Source organism: Oratosquilla oratoria, chromosome 33 (genome assembly GCF_046742065.1).
Source record: "Oratosquilla oratoria isolate Oo_2021 chromosome 33, ASM4674206v1, whole genome shotgun sequence".
Taxonomy (NCBI): Eukaryota; Metazoa; Arthropoda; class Malacostraca; order Stomatopoda; family Squillidae; genus Oratosquilla; species Oratosquilla oratoria.
Window position 1 is genome coordinate 8,453,402 of NC_134809.1, and position 20,846 is coordinate 8,474,247.

The following is a 20,846-nucleotide window of genomic DNA, read 5'->3' on the forward strand; positions in this document are numbered from 1 at the left end:
TCCTCCTCTACCTCCACCTCCTCTACCTCCACCTCCTCCTCTAGCACCTCTTCCTCCACCTCCTTCATCTCCACTTCCTCTTCTATCTCCTTTACCTCAACCTCCTCTACCTCCACCCCCTCGACCTCCTCTACCTCCTCCTCCACCTCTTCCTCCTCCTCCACTTCCTCTGCCTCCTCCTCTACCTCCTCTACCTCCTCTACCTCCTCCTCTACCTCTTCCTCCACCTCCTCTACCTTCTCCATCTCCACCTCCTCTGCCTCGTCCTCAACCACGTCATCGCCGTCGTCCTTCCCCGTGTTTTATGTTGTCGGCATTTTTAGGGAATTTGGTGACCTACCTGTGGACCAGGTCATGCGACATTTTTTTTTTTTTTTTAAGCCAAGTCTCCTCTTAGCCTAAGTGCAAAGTGAGACGCAGGCGACGACACACGCAACGCAGCAGAGAGAAAAGACAGACTTTCTTGTATCTGAATCGAAGTAGTTTGAACTTTTCTCTCAGTTGAAATGCTGAGGTAGTACTCGTACATCTAGAAGTATTTCGAGTGAGAGAGAAGGTCAGACTTCAGTTCAGCAGCAGGAAGTTTGTCATTGCTCTGTGCTGCGTCGCCTGTGTTGCCTGCGTCGCCTGTGTCGCCTGTGTTGCCTATGTCGCCTGTGTTGCCCGCTTCGCCTATGTCGCCTGTGTTGCCTGTGTCGCCTGCGTCGCCTATGTGGCCTGCGTCGCCTGTGTTGCCTATGTCGCCTGCGTCGCCTGTGTTGCCCGCTTCGCCTGTGTTGCCCGCTTCGCCTATGTCGTCTGTGTCGCCTGCGTCGCCTGTGTGGCCTGTGTTGCCTATGTCGCCTGCGTCGCCTGTGTTGCCCGCTTTGCCTGTGTCACCTGTGTCGCCTGCGTCGCCTATGTGGCCTGCGTCTCAGTTTACGCTAAGGCTTAAAAACGAATGCTGATCACTTGAATCTTCTTTTATCCCTCCGTTCTTCTCAAAATATTCTACAACCTCCACGTGTCCACCTCATTAGTGTGATTTGGTCTCCAGGGATAAATAGCGCTGGTTATTACTGACAAAATACTGACACTTTACCTCCCTCTTCCTCCTCCTCCTCCTTCTCCTCCTTCTCCTCCTCCTTCTACATCTCCCCCTCCTCCTCCTTCTGTTCCTCCTCCTCCTTCTGTTCCTCCTCCTCCTCCTCCTTCTTCCCATTTTTCAGCTCCTCTTCCCTTTACTCCTCATTCTCTCACTCCTCCTTCACCTCCTTCAGCACCTCCCCACCCTCACAGCTCCTCTTCCCTCTGCTCCTCATTCTCTTACTACTCTTCCTCCTCCTCGTTTCCCTATTCCCTTTACCTCCTCATTCCTCTTCTGTCTGCTCCACTTCCCCTTCCTTGCTCCTCCCCCCCCCTTTTTTTTTTTTTTGCTGTTGCTGCTTCCGCCCCCTATCTTACTTCTCCATTTCCTCCTCCTCCTCCTCCACCACCACCACCACCCGTCACTCCCTCCTCCACCCTCACCACCATTTCCACCTCTTTTCCCTCATCATGTATTCATCCGTATCCTTCCTCCATCTTTCCTCCTCCTCCTCTCCGCCTCACCTTCCCTCTAGGGATCCTCTAGCTTTGCACACCATACCTTATATCTTGACCCCAACAATTTCCAGCCTGTTTCACCAGCACACCACCTGCTCACCTCGACACCACCTGCTCACCTCGACACCACCTGCTCACCTCGACACCACCTCCCTCCATAGCACCTGCTCACCCTAACACGACCTACTCCACACCCATACCACCTGCTCACTTCCACATACCTGCTCACCTCCTCACCAACTGCTCACCTCCACATACCTGTTCCACCCCACACCACCTGCTCCACCTCCACATGCCTGCTCACTTCCACATACCTGCTCACCTCCACACCACCTGCTCCACCCCACAGTACTTGATCACCTCCACACCACCTGCTCACCTTTCCATACCACCAGCTCACCTCTCCACACCACGTGCTCGCCTCTCCACACCACGTGCTCACCTCTCCACACCACCTATTTACCTCTACACCACCTTCTCCACTCCACCTGCTCACCTCCTCACTACCTAACTTACCTCCTCACCACCTACTTACCTCTACACCACCTGCTCCACTCCATACCACCTGCTCCACCTCCACACCACCTGCTCCACTCCACTCACCACCTGCTCCACTCCACTCACCACCTGCTCCACGATGTATGAAAGCCCCCTTTCCCCCTGTTTCGTGCAACCGGGGACACAGACCTCTTACCTCCTCTTCCTCTCTCAGTTTCCCCCTCTGCTTCGCCGCATTGCACCCCCGTCATTTGTCCCAATGCCCCCCTTCCCTCCTTCCCCCCCTTTGCCCCTCCCCTTCCCCGCTCCCCCTCCCCCCTTCCCCGCTCCCCCTCTCCCCCTTCCTCGCTCCCCCTTCCCCGCTCCCCCTCTCCCCCTTCCCCTCTCCCCCTCCCCCTTCCCCGCTCCCCAACCCCCATTGCCCCCTTCTCCCCTCTCCCCCATTGCCCCCTTCCCCCATTACCCCCTTCCCCCATTACCCCCTTCCCGCCATTGCCCCTTTGCCCCCCTTCCCCATTGTCCCTTCGCCCCCTTCCCTCATTGTCCCTTTGCCCCCTTTCCCTTCCCCAACCCCCATTGCCCCCTTCTCCCCTTGCCCCTTTCCCCCATTCCCCTTTCCCCCCTTTCCCCCATTGCCCCCCTTCCCCCATTGCCCCCCTTCCCCATTACCCCTTCCCCATTGTCCTTTCGCCCCCTTCCCTCATTGCCCCTTTGCCCCCTTTCCCCTTCCCCGCTCCCCCTTTCCCCTTCCCCGCTGCCCCAACCCCCTTCCCCCTTGCCCTTTTGCCCCCCCTTCCCCCATTGCCCTTTTGCCCCCCCTTCCCCCATTGCCCTTTTGCCCCCCTTCCCTCATTGCCCTTTTGCCCCCCCTTCCCCCATTGCCCTTTTGTCCCCCTTCCCCCGGGGCAATGGGGGGAAGGGGGCAATGGGGGGCAGTCGCCATATACCCAGCCCATATGGCGACTGCTCGTTTTCCTTCGAATAGGCTCCGGAGTTTTTCCTTTCCCTCTCTCTCTATCTCTCTCTCTCTCTCTCTCTCTCTCTCTCTCTCTCTCTCTCTCTCCTTCTCCTTCCTCTCTCTCTCTCTCCTTCCTCTCTCTCTCTCCTTCCTCTCTCTCTCTCTCTCTCTCCTTCCTCTCTCTCTCTCTCTCTCTCCCTCCTTCCTCTCTCTCTCTCCCTCCTTCCTCTCTCTCTCTCTCTCTCTCCCTCCTTCCTCTCTCTCTCTCTCTCCCTCCTTCCTCTCTCTCTCTCTCTCTCCCTCCTTCCTCTCTCTCTCTCTCTCCTTCCTCTCTCTATCTCTCTCCTTCCTCTCTCTATCTCTCCTTCCTCTCTCCTTCCTCTCTCTCTCCTTCCTCTCTCTCTCCTTCCTCTCTCTCTCTCCTTCCTCTCTCTCTCTCTCCCCCCCACTCTCTCTCTCTCTCTCTCTCTCTCTCTCTCTCTCTCTCTCTCTCTCTCTCTCTCTCTCTCGTGGTTGGCAGGAATCTTGTCTGGAGGTCATGTGGAGTGGTACATCACTTCTACCTTCTCCAACTCCTCCGCTACCTCCAACTCCACACCTCCAACTTCACGACCTCCTCCTCCTCCTCCTCCCTCCATCATCTCCACCATCTCCAACTTCACCACCACCATTTTCATCTCCACCTTCAACTCCACTTCCACCTCCACTTCAACCACCACCACTACCTCCACTTCAACCACCACCAATACCTCCACTTCAACCACCACCACTACCTCCAACTCTACATCATTAACCACCTCTTCCGCCTCCTCCTCCTCCTCCGCCTCCTCCTCCTCCTCCGCCTCCTCTCCCTCCAACTCCACTATCTTAAACATCACCACGACCCATCACCATCACCACAATCAACTCCAACTCTCCCACCACCACCACCACAATCAACTCCCCCTCTCCCACCACCCCCTCCACTTCCGCTGCCCGCCCCTTTAACTCCCAGCCGCGGCTTCTTCCAGTTTTCCCAAACCTGTTTCTGCTATGTATAGCAGCGTCTCTTCGTCTTCTTCCGTTTTCCTGGAGTGACCATGCTGTCAACCTCTCCCCCTACACCCGTCTCTCTCTCTCTCTCTCTCTCCTTCCCCATCCACTCCCTTCCCTCCTTCCCCATCCACTCCCTTCCCTCCCTCCCCTCCACTCCATTCCCTCCTTCCCCTCCACTCCCCTCTTTCCTTCCCCCTCCACTCCCCGCCTTTCCTCTCCTCCCCTTCCTCCCTTTACTTTCCTCTCCTCCCCTCCCCCTTCCCCTCCCCCTTCCCCTCCCTTTCCCCTCCCTTTCCTTCCCTTCCGTCAGCCTTACTTTTCCTTTTTACTCCCTCCCTGTTTTGTATGTACGGAATTGAATATGGCCCTATCTACCTACCTACATACTTGCCTATCTACCTACCTACTTGCCTATCTACCTACCTACCTACTTGCCTATCTACCAACCTACCTACTTGCCTATCTATCTACCTACCTACTTGCCTACCTACCTACCTACCTATCTACTTATCTACCTACCTACCTAACTACCTTCCTGACACCCACCGCTCCCATTCCCCCGCCCGTTCCGTAGGCTACTCTTTCTCCTCCCCTCCTCATTTCCTCTTACTCCTCCTCTTCCCTCTACTCTTCCTCTTCCATCCACTCTTCATCTTCCTTCCAACCTTCCTCTTCCTCCTACTCTTCCTCCTTCTCCCCCACTACCTCCTCCTGCTCCCTTTACTCCTCTTCTTCCTCCTTCTCCTCCTCTTCTTCCTCCTTCTCCTCCTCTACTTCTTCCTGCTCCCTTTCCTCCTCTTCTTCCTGCTCCCTTTCCTCCTCTTCTTCCTCCTCCTTCCTTTTCCCTCTACTCTTCCTCATCCTCCCCTTTTCCTCTACCCTTTCCTCTCCTTTCTTCCTTTCCTCTTTTTCCTCCTCTTCCCTTCCCTCCCTTTCGTTTTCCTCTCCTTCCTCCGTCTTCTTCTCCCCTTCCTTTACTTCCTCCTCCACCTTCTCCCCTTTTCCTTTCCCACCTCTTCCTCCCCGCATCTTCCACCTCCTCCTCCTCCTCCTCCTATTTCCCTCTCTTCTTCTTCCTTGTCTTCCTCATCATTATTACTCACTCTTCTTTTTTCTTTTCCCTCTCTTCCTCATCGCTCCCTTCACCCCCCCTGTCTGTTCTCCTTCCTCTTCTGTTGTCTTTCTTTCACCACATCTCTCTCCCTATTCCCTGGTTTGAGCTCCTTTTTTCGAAACGATTCTTGTTCTTCAAAGTTGCACTTGTACCAGCGCTGCCCGTCCAAGTCCCGCTATGTTATACCCCCGAGGAGCGATCGCCGGTCCGCTATATACCTCGATATACCGACCACTAATCCCGCTAACCCAAGCCCACCCCCTCAGCAGCCGAAGCGTCGGGGTCGAACTCAGACTCGACGGGCACACCGCTCCTGCCATGTCGCATTTCCTACCCCAAGTTTCAGTTTCCTCCCCGTGCTCCTGTGGACATGCAACTTTGGTTTATTAAACGCTCCTGGCGCGCTAGTTTCCACCCTCCCTCCCTCTTGGCCTTCTGTTCTGACGTCCCCTCGCCCCGCTCACCGGACCCCTCCTTCCGTCAGGTGATGCGGGACCGCCGGCCAGGTGTCATTGGTCTACGCGACGCCGTGGGAGTAACACGGACGGTGGCCGCGTGGTGCCGGATTGCTTGCTAGCCGTCTAGCTTTCTTGCCTGGTGCTGTCGTGACACCTTGTGTCATGTGCTGTTGTCGTATTAGAGCGGCAGTGTCGGAAAAGTGGTGAAATCGTGTGCAGTGGGGACAGGGGGAGGTTAACCGTCATTAACGGTTATTGGCGTTGCGTGAATTCGACGCTGCTTGACGTCGTCGCTGCGCTTGGACAGTTGCCGCAGTAAGTAGATACGTTGATCTTGTAAACTTTTAAAATCTCGTCCGGAACTCTTTTAAGAACATTCGTAGTTATGCTCAGCCTTAGCCCACCCTGGGACGGGATTATAATTTTTCGAAGGGAATGCGATAGATCTCTTATCATTGATACGGTAATCCATGCCCTCGTTTCCCTGTATCCCGCTGTCAGGCCACGGTGTGAAGCGAGCTGTTACCGATGCATAATTTGAAAGTGGTCGAGTCGGTGCGGCTGTCGCACGTACGAGGAGCGAGGCTTGGAGCGGAGCAACTTCAACTGGGAGGGAAAAAACAAAACGTGAAGCGATCGCTTGGTCGCTTAGCCGTATATGTTCGCCATTGCAGAAGTCTGATCAAAATCATCGCAGATGGGTTGAGGATAGGTACACCGGCAATAGACAGGAGGAGGAGGAGGAGGAGGAAGCAGGGAGGAAAGGAGGGAGTGGAGAGGTGTGAGCAGGGAGTGAAGCCCACAAAGCACAACACCGGTAGACAAGACACGTTGGACCTAGTTGCCCTGTTCACGCTCTCCCCTCCCCTCCACCTCCGTATCAGTAACCTCATTACATCTATCTTATCAGTCTTTGATAGTGAATTGTTTTGTCAGGGTGTGGTTGTCCACACATGGAGGGTGACAGGAATGGAGGGGATAACCTCCCCCCTTGCGCTTAGATATACAGTACCACACCCAACAGCAGTGACCCGGCACTGGGGAGTTCGTCACGAACTACGTGTCCGGCAGCAGGCGCGTGCTCTGGCTGCTCACACCTGCTGGCAGGAAGGGGGGAAGGGGTTACCTGCTGTTACAACTGCACCTCTATGCCTTATTTGGTCTTCAATCAAATACACATGTCTGACCTGTTCGTGACGGTTAGGAAGATTAACGTAGGAAAGACTTCGATGGGTGATGTTACGTGCTAACCGGTATGCATCCTCAGGCGGCTCCCTCCACCCCCACTCCATGGCTGTCTGGTCACCACCATTCTCCTCCCACACCCTCCGTGATCACTCCCCCCCATCCGCCCCTTTAGCCCCCACCCTTCCGCACCCCCCATGCCCCCCCCTTCCGCTGTTCTCACCCCCATCCCTACTTTTCCTTCCGAAACGTCCCCCCTACTCCTTCCGGATGGTGATCCACGGGTTAACGAAGTTTGGTTGGGCCCATTTCCAGAAGGATTGTGGTTCCTGAAATCGCCAGTAGGTTTTCGGAAGGAACCTCTTCCACCACCCGAAATCCACGATTTTCTTCCTTAAGAGTCGTAACTTCATTTGTTCGCTTGATCTTTGCAAGAACTTCAGCGGCACCAACTCCCCTTTCCCATTTCCGTGTAAGAGTCTTCATAATTCGTGGACCAAGTAAGGGCTGAATCTCAGGTGAAATAAATTTCCTAGTGGTAGCCGGACTGTGTGACACGAAACCAGGAGAATTGTTGGTGTAGTTTGTTATTAATTTGATATCTGTTATTCGTGGCGCTGTTCTTCTTTTGTTACAGTTCTGACTTCTGATCCTCATCTTTGTTCTTTCCAACCCAAATTGGGCCCCAAACGTCATCCCACATCGCCTCGGAATTCATATCTTCATGTTTATCTCAGTCCTACTTCCTCTGAGCGCAGTTTCATGCAACTTTCCCGACTTCTTCAGTAGAACAATTGAACATTATCGTTGTCTCGCATCTTCGGGTATCATTACGATCTCTCTGAAGGTTGTTTTCGCATTTTTCCATCCAGTCGTGTTGTGAATGAGTCATTGTTTTACATGCCAGACAGTCCAGTGTTTCTTCTGAATAATCTGCTGGTTTGCACGTTAGTTCATCTGGAACAGCGTTTGAGGCTCTTCGTTCTTTCACGCCTAATGGCGTCGTCTCGAAAACCGTCGTTGAATTTCTTATTCGTTTTGTGTGCGGATGTGTCATTTCCCCCATTGTCTCCTGAAACCTCTCGTCAAGTTTCATCATTGCACAGCGACTGCATTGTTGGAGAAACGTCATACTAGACCGGTCTCGACCACCTTGCCTTGCAGAACGCAAACACACCAAGTATTACACTTTTATTTTTTCAAAATCTGATCCCGTTGCATTGGAAGAAGTAGACCTGTCGAAAGTGAGTTTTTGTGCACTTGCAAACACATGTACCAGTGACCGGTGTGTACTTGAGTGTTGTTATGAGTCGTTGGTTATGTTTTTGCGAAGTCGATCTTTGTTGTTGCATTTGGATGCACACGTAGTCCTTCATAATCCAAGGCTGTGGATGTAGGTCTTACACAGCTTCAGATTTTCAAAAAAAGACAGTGACTGGAGATACAAATATTTATTATTTCAGTACCTTGCAAGTGCCTTTTATTGCTGATAACTATTTCTTATCCGGCGGGGTTTGATGAACGCTTCTAGGAAGGACATGCCGGGAACGACTGACTCGAACGTAGACGCCAAATGTCGCCTGCTCTCGGCTGAATCGGTGGCATTTTCCTCTCCACCATCTTGCCACGCAAGACCCCTTTATTGGGCTCCCTCCAGGCAATTTTATTCGGATGTGTGTAGCACTTCTTTATTAGGTCTAAAACCGTTGCAAACGTGTGTAAGGCTAATGGAACTTCAGTTCTTCATGTATTAAAAAAAAACAGTAGAGATGGGCGCGTTACCACCGGACAGGTAGTGCGTTACCGAGAAACCTGGTGTGTATTTCCGTTAATGCGTTACCGATTTTAATTTCCTAAGTAATATATATACACATACACAGTAAAGCGGACTGCTCTAAGGAAATAAAAATCGGTAACGCATTGACGGAAATTCACCCCAGATTTTTCAGTAACGCACTACCTGTAAGGCGGTAGCGCGAGCCCAGCTCGGATTAAAACAGGACTTATAGACCGTTTAACCTGCGCAGTAGTCTCACCTCGTTAGGTTAACTCTTGACGTCACGAAGGCTTTCTTTCAAGGGGTTATCTCACTGGGTTATTTTTCCGTCAACATCCTACCTCCAACCTCCATTTGAATAACTAGAATATGACTTCGCTTACAGAGATCTAGACTTCTCCAAGAACATTTCAACAGTATCTCTAACATTCGGATAGGTTTACAATCTCCTTGTTCACCATTCAGCTTTGCTATAATATGACGGAAAGATAATTTGACATTTGGAGATTTGGAAAATATAGTGCTGGTGAAGCCCGTGGAAGCCCAGTGTGATAACTATTTCAGCAGATGAAGTCACTAGGAGCCAGGCAGAATCAGGTTAAGGTAATTTTACAATTTGGCGTCCATAAGGGGTTCTCTCTGTTGAATAGAATCCCCTGACGTCAGGTAAAGTAACCAGAGGAGTTTGATACAATATAATGTATGTTATCGCCCGCAACTTGACCTATCGCGCCGAAAAGGTAGAGTCGTACAATTGGTGTAGAGACAAGTTATATTCTCGCGGGCAGCATCAGCTGCCTGACGTACGATAATGCATCAAAATACTCGCATTATAAAATATAAAGTTACAGCTGTATTACTCGTTCCCTTTCACTCTGAATGTTAATAACCACATAAAATATGATCAGGCCAGTTCACAGAATATGGGGATCACTCAGCTACAACTACAAAATATAATCAAGACGCCGATTTCGGCATCCTCGTATATCCACTCGCTCCTCATGACGCCTACGGAGGCATCATCGTGTCGAGGGGTTAAGGAGGCCAGAACAGCAGAAGGATAGAATCTAATTTTACCAACATTCTTCTTTGAATAAATATTAATATCCAGTCTTAAAAGATTGATACATGTGTCGGATCCCCCATAGTATTGACTGCATAAAAGTGAAACGGTACTCTTTTTGAGGAAAGGGGGTGAGTAGGAGAAACGTTTATCTAATCTTCCACTCAGATTTGGTTTTGGTTTACGGCGCGAGACATGTCAAGTTTGTGTGATTGGGCAAGGTCCAAGAGGGCGATTAGCGAGTGATTGATCAGATTAAACATGACGCCACTGTAATGTGACCCCAGGAATTATATACAGGATTGTCATTAATTTGTGCCATGACGTGATTGGGGTTTTTGGGTTTGCACACCGAGGAATTCAAAAAGTTTCGGAGGAAACCTTGTGTGTGGGTTGATTCAATCACTTTTATCTTCATCTTTAAAAAAAAAAAAAATAGACTATACTCATCATCTCTTGTCTTTAGTCTTTGTACTTGAAGTTTGGTTGCTTTTTTTTTCTATGAAAAGGAAATTATGAAAACCTATAACTCGATGGAGTGACGATTTGCAGAGTTTGTTGAACACTATCAACGAAGAAAGGTGTCCGACAAGTTCAAATGAACAGAGTATGAGGAATGCAGTTTTATGCCCTCGGAAGAGACTGCTAGGTTTCTTCACTGATCAGTCTTCTCAAGAGTAAAGACTTCTCAATGTTGAGTATAATTGCATGGCTTCAGCCAGGAAGAAATTCTTCAGAGGGACGTCACACTTCAGTAGGTTCATTAAGAAGCTGTCATTAGTTAGGAGTGTTCAGATTAGTGAATTTTTATCACATGGGTACGATTATTCAGTTTTCTCTCGTTCTCCCTCTCTCTCTCTCTCCCTCCATCTCCCTCTCTCCCTCCACATCTCTTTCTCCCACCTACCTCACTCCTACCTCCCTGCCTCTCTACCTGTCTCCTTCCTCATTTCTTCTTCCCTTCGTCCCTCCTCTCTCACTCCTCTCTCATTTTATCTCTCCTTTCCTCTCTACTCTCTCTCCCCTTTCCTCAGATTCGTTATCGTTTACCTGCATTGAGGAATGAAAAGTATATTGCAACATTATAATGAATTCCAAGATTCAGTGGTGCCATATCGACAACTAGGAAGTAAGAGTATGTGAAAAAAAATCGCCAATTAAAAAATGAGGCCCTTGCATCCATAGGAAGCTGATCTCACTCCCTGTAACTTAAAAAAAAAACACTCCCTGTAACTTAAAAAAAAAAAAAATCAGATCAGCTACTTCAGGGTATGGTGAAGATTTTTTTTTTTTTTTTTTTTTTTTTTTTTTTTTTTTTTTTCTTTCTTTCTTTCTTTCTTTCTCTTTTTTCTTCTCTGGTCTTTGTCGCTATTCTTGGCTTCCATCCCTCGCAGCACACACGAGAAGAACTTGGCAGATTTAAGATTTTTTTTCCCCATGGGTTGCAATTGTCTTCCATAACCTTCAGAGCTGTATATTGACTCAGAGTTCACACCTTCTCCTACTTCTCTTCCTCCTCCTATTCCTACTCTTCATCCTCCTCACTTTATTTCTTTTATTATTTATTATTATTATTATTATTATATCCTCTACCATCATAAGATTCAAGTGCATATCAACATTCTCTTATTGCTGTGGAATAATGTTACAATGAATATAGTCACATCAACGGAATGTTTCTTATTACTACCCCTCCCCTCCCCCTCCACCGTTTTTCTGAATAAATTAATAAATGGAAAATGTCGAGGCAGTCTGGTTTACCACTTCTGTTCGGACATCAAGAAGAATTGACTGTGAAACTAATATTAAGACGATGATAATATTTGTCTATGTATTGGCTACTTCCCTTGTAAGGGGGAAAAAGCCTTTGGTATGTATATGTTTATATACCAAGGGGGCTTCTTACCCCTTATAAGGGAAGTAGCCAGCCAAGGCATTTACCCATCCAACATGCATTTATTTCTTGCCTCCTTGTGAATAAAAGGCCATCTCTGCTCCCCCCCCCCACTCTCCTTGCCTGGGTCAGAAGCAATGCAGCAAGACACAACACCATAGTAGGGACTGACAGCTAAAGCTGGTTTACCCCCACCGCTTCATTTACATGGTGACCCTCCCTCCGCGTCACGTTACAAGTCAACAGAGAAGACGAGATTAAATTCCGTCTGATCTTCTTCCTTCCCTGCTCAACAGACATTCCCCTTATACATAATGCCTCCTTCACCTCATCCATTCACCACATTCTCGGTCTTCCTCTCAGGTTGATTCCATCCACCTTTGCCTTTTACACTTGTTTTTTTTTCATTCGTTCTTTCCATATACCCAAACCATTCCTGTTTCAATATGAACGGCAGAAAAGGAAGGGTCCCTTCTAGTCCATCAGTATCCCCAATCTCTTACGAAGTCTCCAGACTTTCCAGTCACCAATGCAGTCATTTTGTGTATGCGTTATCTTGTCAACACTGTGTGTCATGGTTCATACATCGGGATGACAATGGCAAAGTTGTCTAGAAGATTGATTTGTCATCTTTAGAATGATATTCGTAAACCCCTTTACAATAGCACCCTCACAAGAGACCACCTGAAAAAGGACATTTGAATATAAGTACGCGTTCCAAGGAGTCTGTTGAAGGTGTGGTATACGTTGTGCAAAATAAACCTTAGTACATGCCCCCCCCCTCTCTCTCTCTCTTAGGTGTGGTATACGTCGTGCAAAATCAACCTTAGTACATGCCTCTCTCTCTCTCTCTCTCTTAGGTGTGGTATACGTCGTGCAAAATCAACCTTAGTACATGCCTCTCTCTCTCTCTCTCTTATTTCCCATCTGTGCGCTATTTGATATTGTTTATATTCTGTATATAATAAAGAAAGCTGTATATTGCAATATCACTTTTTATCGTTATAACAACGATTACCTTTACCCCATCTCGCCTGTCTCGCCTGTGACACCTCGGTGTGGCAATGTAAAAAAAAACGCCGCCAAGTGTCTTAGAATGTATTCATAACGTTATAATCTTAAAATGTGATATTCATTGTACTATAGAGCTTGTTTTACTATATACAGAATATTAAAGGATATAAGATAAAGGACATAGATGGGAAATAAGAAACGGACATGTACTTACATTGATTTGGTAGATGGCTAGTCGCAAATCGCGTATGCCACACCTTGAAGGGACTATTTGGAGCGTACGGACTCTAGAAATGGACAAAGAACTATTTGCTAACCTCGAAGCACTCCTCATTAAAGATAAGTGCTTTACTTTCAGCTGGCAGACTGGTGATCATTTTGGCCTTTAGAGCGCCAGCACTTGTACCTCATGCCGCTGGCTTTATGGACTACCGAGGACAGACCACCCGCGCACGTAGGATAGGTGTGTCTGGGAGGGGAGAAATCTGTAGAAAAATAAAATAAAAATAATTGTGTATAAAAGGGATCTATTGCCACTGAGCGTTTTTTATTTATTTATTTATTTATTAGGAATATTTATTTCAGTTTGTGTCCTGGCTCAGGGGATTTAGATTTTGAGTGTAATCTGTCGTTGGACAGGCAAACTTCAAGAACGATCCCCTCAGTGCGCCACGACCTTAAGAACAGTTATATTGACCAATCAGCTTTCTCGTTCGTGTTAATATGTGACCTTTCCCAAATTAAAATAATTTTGCTCCTATTCTTCCTAGTCTATCAGAATGACTTGAAAATGCTCCTTGTTAGAGCGAAACATCATTAATACATTAATCTAGAGTTTAATTATCTTGTCTAAGATGAACTTTGCCCAGCAGCCTCTACGTCAACTCTGCTGTACAAAACACATAAGAAAATAGAAAAACTTAAGTGTTCTAAATGGAACTGCTGTTAGTTTTTTATGACATATTTAAGGGAGAACCAATTGCTCACACACACACACACACACACACACACACACACTCTGTCTCGACAGAGACTGCAGCAGATCCGAGGTGAATACACACACACACACACACCAGCTTGCTGGAAGAGTGGCCACGCCCAGTTGTGTATGCGTGTGTAAAGTCAGCATTAAACATAGATCGGGCAATATATGACCTTTCATCCACATCTCACCAGAGGCAATAGTGAATCACAGATTATATATATATATTTGTATGTGTGTTGCGATACTCTTTCGTGGTAATTGCGAACTCCAGCAGGTGTCATAAATAATTGTTATCAGCATTAGGTGAGATAAAGAGAAGAAATGTGACGCAAAACCAGCACGAGATTAAAAACCATAGTGAATCGCGCGCGCGCATACACACACACACACACACACACACACACTATATATATATATATAATTGTGTGTGTGTACTCGTATTGTTGCGAAATTCACTTATGTGTCATAATTATGTGATATCAGCTGTAGGCGAGATAAAGGGAGGAAATGTGACGTAATGCCCCACTTCAAACTAGGATGTAGGTCTGATTACGCTGAATAGGGTACATGGAGCTGGATTTTCTTCTACTTTTTGTTCCTAACCCGGATTGAATTTCCGAATTTGAAGTAGCTAATTGTATCATATCCCTGTGTGTGTGTGTATGATATATATATATATATAATGTGTGTGTGTGTATACATATGTAAACATATACCTTCACACACGCAATGCTAGGTCTTTAGAAAAATTGTATAAAAGAATTACAACGAAATGAATATTTTGTCATGAAATATTTGTGAACGAGGTTACATTTTAACTTGTATGGGATGATTATATACCAACTATGAAACCCGTCTTATAGATCGAAAGCAAGGAACGAAATATGTTTTCATACATTTTATCAAATAAATTGTATAGCACTGGATGCTCCTTGCGTTGAAGTTTGTAATTACGATAACGACTGTGGTTGTGGTGGGTGACTGGCCAGATTACAAAGGATTACAAAGGCGGAGCATGCCGGCAGGAGACCTTTTGTTCCGTAACTAGGTCGGGTGCGAAAAAAAATAGTGATAAAAAAATAATAGAAATAATAATAAAATAAATGCATAAACAAACAGGTAACTAGTAAATGATAATAAATTAACATACTAATAATAAATGAAAAGCAAGCTAATAATAAACAGACAATAACAAACATATAATATAAAATAAATGGCAGGCATTACAGCATCTTGCTTAGGTGTTTATCTAAATGAATCTTAAAGCTTCGAACCGAACTACATTGCACTGCCTATGGAGGAAATTTATTCCATTCATTAACTACGTGGTTGGCGAAGTTGTTTCTACCCACTTCCAAATTAGATTTATTTCTTGACAGTTTGAGACCACTTCTCGATTGATCTGTCCTTTGCCTTGTATCTCGCACAAAAGATCCGCGTTCCCACGGAGTCCGACCACGGCCACCGGACCGCCTCATAATTCACGCAGGAATTAAATTTTGTAGTGTTGTGTCTGTATTGGTGACTGTTGAGCATTGTAGATATGGTCATTACTTTACCTGTGGTGATTGCATCTGGGACATGTAAAGACAGTTTCTAGGCTTAACCTGTGTCACTGTTTTCTGTAAACTTCCTTCTTGATTAAGGTTTTCATTTATTATTATTATTATTTTATTATTATTATTATTATTGTAATCGAAGGTGAAGCAAAGGGACAGAGGTATCAGGCAAGGAAGATAGATTCAGTCGAAACGGTACCATTAAATCATTACAGTGTAGACCAGTTTGTTTTGAGTCACGGACTTCTTTGAGGTTCTGGGGAATGCTTAAGAACAATGTTTCCCAACCTATTTGCTCTTTTCCTCTTGGCCATTTTTCACAGATTCCCTTTGTACCCCTGAAAATTAAAGGAGGGAATGATGAAATTTATATTTTTATATTATTGTATTATGAATTTTGTATGTGTAGACTATAAAAATCTTTATGGTGATAACATCAGTAAATTAAATTCAAGTCATTTATTTGACATTTTGATCCATCACACATATCTTTTTAATAATTAATGTACAGGATTGGTTATTCTCTCTGATCTAATGTACCACTTGAAAAATACAGTTATGCTACTGGAGGTACCCCAACTTGGAAACCGCTGGTATGTTCACCTCCTAGGGAAGCATATACACAGTCACACAAGTTCCACACTGTATAAACAGGAAGGGGATAATGAAAATAACTGGTTATGTATTCAAATGACCTTCAAGGGCATCCTTGAGCCACTGGTCTAGAACAGTGGCTCTCAACCTATTTTTTGGCCATGCCCCACCTAATCACCTTTAAAATCCTGATGTCACCCACCCATGCGGTAATATACTCTTATCATTTGAAAAATAAACACTCTCCCCTTCAGCTGAAAAAGCATAAAACCTTGGTTTAAAACCACTTCAAAAGAAGGAAAAAAAAATCCAGATTTCCCACGTGAAAAACCGAATTGCCCACCTGTGGGGCGTACGCCCCACATTGAGAAGCACTGTACTCAAGACGTTGATGCGTGGTGCTCGCTGGGTGATCAGATCAGACCTTGGATCCTTACAAATGTCAGCCGCACAGACAGACCAGCTGGTCTTGTTTTGCGAATATAGGGCAGAGAAGTTGATTAGAGGTGGGGCCATGTTGGAAAATGGATGTTTGTGGTTGGAGGCATCTGGTAGTTATAGAAGGTTTGAAGAACTACCGGGGCTATGCACGCTATCTTGTAGCTTTCTGTCGAGTTGTGATTTATGATCTTCACGGCAGTGGATGCGCAAGGTTGTTGTGGACGTGATTTTTCGTATCTTTGATGTTACCCTCTCTTTTGTAGTCGTAGTGTCTCCACAATCTTTTTTCTGCGTATTGTACGTGTTGTCTTGCTTTCAACCTGTTTTAGAATTTTGGTAATTAATTCTTGTTCTGTTGTTGCTCTTTTTTTTCCGTTTCATCTTAACTTTGTATTAGCACCACTTGAAAAGGTCCTGTTTTCTCAATCTTCATTGTCAAGTCTTCGTTTCCCGCGTCTCACTCCGATTTCTACTGGCCCCAACGGTCGAAGCGCATTAGGCAAATGTGACTGCTATGTCCCGCTTCCTGACGCATCCATCTCGTATTTCTGTCACTCACGTTTATGTTGTGTTTTATTTTCTTGTGTCCATGTTAGTTATCCTGTAATTTAATTTTATTTATTGATTTTATTGATCTTATTTAATTTATTTATTTATTTGTATTTTTACCACATGCGTCCTTCTCAAGATCCAACCCGCCATTTCTACTTTCCTCCACGCTTTTCGTCGTAACTATTTTTATCTTACAGCGACATCCTTGTATTTAACAAAAAGTATTTTATAGAAAAGTGATTGTGTGCATGGTTCATTAAGGTTGGATCATGTAGAGGACTTGTGATCGACAACTATCACCCTCCCGGATAAGAGCTCAGCTCATATATGGACCGAACTATGGATAATGAACTGACCTTACACACACACACACAAACACACAAACAAACTTCTTGCCCACCAGAGTCGGAGTGCCAGTTTGTAGTGCAGCGATGCAGCAAATATCAGCCCTGGGCGAGACTCGAACTCAGATTGCTGAATTTACATGGTTCTGATTTATTGCGGCTCTGATTTGGATTTCCATAATAGTGCGTTTAAATAACAGAAACCAAGGCGATGCTTTGAATTTTTTACCTGGACCCTCACTACATCAGTCAGACTCTTAGGTCATGTTTGATTAAATATGTGTAAGGTCTCTTCCTCCCCTACCGAGCCGGTGCATTTGGGGTTGGACGTGAGTTGCCAAACACCCACAGTCTTGCAAAACTTATTCATAACAATAAACGCAAAGGTGACCTTGTTAATAACGACTCAGATTGTGAAAAGAATTGCATATACTGGGATACTGACGAGGCTTGCGCCCCATATGTCAACTGAAACAAGCGAAGCGTAGATTTACAAATGTTCATTACTTGGCCTGCAAAAGTTGTTCATAAACAATAACCGCAAAGGTGACCTTGTTAATAACAACTCAGATTGTGGAAAGATTGTGAAAAGAATTGCATATACTGACAGGGCTTGCGCGCCATGTGTCTATTGAAACAAGTGAGACGTAGATTTACAAATGTTTATTGTCTGGTCATCACAGTGAAGGGAAGAAAAGTTGGGGATGGTGAGTGAGGTGCCAAGGAGGAGGCTGATGGGGATGTGAGGCAAATGTCAGGAAAGCACATTTGTATTGGAGAGCGCCAGCTGACGACTGACATATAACAACGAAAAAATAAGGTTGCGAAATGAGGTGAAGTGGAAGAGTTGAAGCCACGAAGGAGTAGGGAGGTGGGTGTCAGCAAATGGCATTTCTTCGCGAAAGAACTTGGCAGTTTGGCAGATGTATGCAGGACACCGGGATGGGTTGATGGGCAAGGGAGGAAGAGTAGATGGGTGAGTGGATGGCTAGGGAAGAGAGAGGATGAAGTTTGAAGAAGGGCAGAGGTGAAGGAGAGGGGAGGAGGAAGGAGTTTTCCAAAGCCGGGCAAGATCAACAAAGGAGGAGGAGGAGTAGTGGAGGATTGAAGAACTCGACAGGCAGTGTAAGAATATCGGATGGGGTAAGTTGCGGGATTCGTGCAAGGGAGTAGAGTGGAGGAGGTGGGTGGTGGAAGCGATCCACTCTGAGACCGCTCAGCAAAAACCCGTCGACCTGGACTGACCCCCATGCTGCTGGTATCGTCTGGTAATGGGAGTACCTGAAGGCTCTTTGCCATTTCTGGAATAATTTCCTTCATGCCATACTTTCTCTTGCAATCCTTCTCGAATTTTGCCGTCAATTTAGAAGGTTGATGGGTTGATTCTGAGGTATGCTTGTCGATGTCTTAATTAATTTATCCGCGTGTCGGCGAGAGAAAGCTTGGTTTGTTCGGGTTACGAAAGAAATGCAACTTCCTCTCGACCCTCCGCAGAGAAATGAATGCATTTGCAAACGGAGTGTCTTGGAGATGCATCAGTTGTGATTTTAATTTACTCGCATGTAAATAGAGGTAAAAATTCAGAGCACGCAAACACGTCTATTTAACATGAAATTTACGTTGTCCAATCTCCTAACGTAATATATCCTAACCTAACGTAACCATTCCTTAGGGGGAAAAAAACGACAGAGGTGAAAAATGTGCTTACATGATACTGGAATAATACCGAAATGGGTTTTGGAAACTAAATACACAATAAAGCAAGATCCATTATTTATTATCAAAAATCATAACGGATGTCTTCATATTAGCATAGAAAATATGAAAAGTAGGCATACGTCATACCCCACTTGTTTCAATCACTGAGGTCAGATGAATAATTCATAGATTTGGCCATAAGAATATAAGAATGAAGGAGACTGCAATAGACCATAAGGCCTACACTAGGCATAACCTGTGATAGACTATGCGTCACTCGTCTGCAGAAATACGAACTTGATCAGAACTTTGTATTCAGTTGTGTTATTAATGGTTAATATTATTTATACTTTTCTCACCTTTAAAGTGTCATTAACCTGTTTTCTTTGTGTGAGTGTTCGTTTTTCATGTCACTATAAAGCCACCGTCACACATTCAAGAATTTGAAAATCTGGAAGACAACTTCGCTTACAGTATTCCAAACTTTCTTAAGGACAATTCAACAATGTGTCTAATATTCGTTTTGTTTTAACCTTTCTTAGTTTGTCATTTAGCTTCTCAATACATGGCACAAAGCTGATTTGGCATTTGGGTATTCGAAAAATGAAATATAACAGTCGTTTCCACTAAAACGCACTTGAGAGTCTGTGTGACGCGGTCGTCTTGTATTTTTCTTTGTTTTGACTGCGAATATCCAACAACTATAGTCACCCCTTAATATACAAAAAATTCATAGATAAGGATCACAATTGTACACTTGTAGAAATTCCTTCTGTCTGTAATTGTATACATATGTATAAATATTGTTACTAGTTCATATTGCTCACGTTATAAATTATATATTGTATAAACCATGGTGGGGGTTACTAGGCTAGATAGAGTGAGAAATGAGGAAGTGAGGAGGAGAACAGGGGTGAAAAAGGATTTGGGAGATAGGGTTGATGAAAGAATATTAGGATGGTTTGGACACATGGAAAGAATGAGTGAAGAAAGACTAGTAAAAGAGGTATGGAAGGCAGATGTGGAGGGAGTGAACATGAGGGGACGTCCTAGGATGAGGTGGATGGATGGGGTGAAGGGGGCTTTGGGGAAGAGGGGAATGTCTGTTGAGGAAGGAAGGGAGAGGACGGAAGACAGAGGTGAGTGGAGAATGGTTGTATATGGATGATGTTGTGACTGCATGAGGAGGAATGGGCGGGGGGGTGCGGGGTGGTGTAGTATGCGTGAGTAATTTTTGACGCAGCCCGAAGGGATTTCTCCCCGTCCTCTCCTTATATGCAAAGGGGGACGGAGAGGGGGGGTCGCCGATTAAATGAAGCGGCCTTGCTGTGGATGTACTGTGTCTTGCGACACTGCTTCTGACCCAGGGCGGTGGGCAGGGTGCAGGGATGACCCGTCATCCAGGAGGTGCTCAGATGAGAGGAAGGGTGGGAGGGGTGTGGAGTGTATTTAGGGATGAAATGGGTGGGAGTGTTTTTATGCCTTTCCCTTTTGGCTACCTCCCTTGTAAGGGGGAAAAAGCCTTGGTATATGTATGTATAAACCATGAATTGTTCTAGCACTTGTGTGGACGTTCTCGGTGGCAATTATTACACTTCCACTCTTCCTGATTTGTGTTGTTTTGGTGATATAACCGTTTTGGTAGTGAAATATGTTGTAGCAACTGTTGATTTTTGTACATTAGCTGTATTTTTTTCAATTAATGTGAAAATTCACGATACCAATGGAAAGTGTGGAAAGTAGTGTTGCAAGCACAGTGAGCAAGAATTGCCGTTATTGTTGCCGAGAATGCAACGACACTTCCAGTCGGACTTGTTACCAGCGATGTCAACAGCTTTGATCCAGTTATTTGTGTATTTATTTGTTTATGTATTTGTTTAATTAGGCTCCAGCGAACGAAACTTGGTACACTTTCAATGAAAGCTTCGTTCTCAAATTGTTGACTGCCAAAACTGTCGCTAGGGTTGGACAAACTACGGCCCGCCAAGATCAAGTCATATGCTCACGTTATTATAAAATATTAATATTATTGTTTTCTTTAAACTAGTTACTTTGTTTTACAAAGGTGTATCATGTGAAGTTTCTACTTTGTA

At 45.6% G+C, this 20,846-nt stretch overlaps 1 protein-coding gene across 4 annotated transcripts in view; it reads left to right on the forward strand.

Annotated features, from left to right (window-relative positions):
- Positions 1-20,846, forward strand: part of jar (Myosin heavy chain 95F jaguar) — a 148,531-nt gene that overhangs the window by 51,725 nt on the left and 75,960 nt on the right. The window contains exon 1 of one of the 4 annotated variants that reach the window (XM_076172590.1): positions 5,699-5,962. The exons of the other annotated variants lie outside the window; for them this stretch is intronic. The gene's annotated coding sequence lies outside the window, so the exon portion shown is untranslated. Of the gene's footprint in view, positions 1-5,698; positions 5,963-20,846 lie in introns of those variants that run through there. 4 annotated transcript variants of the gene reach the window in all.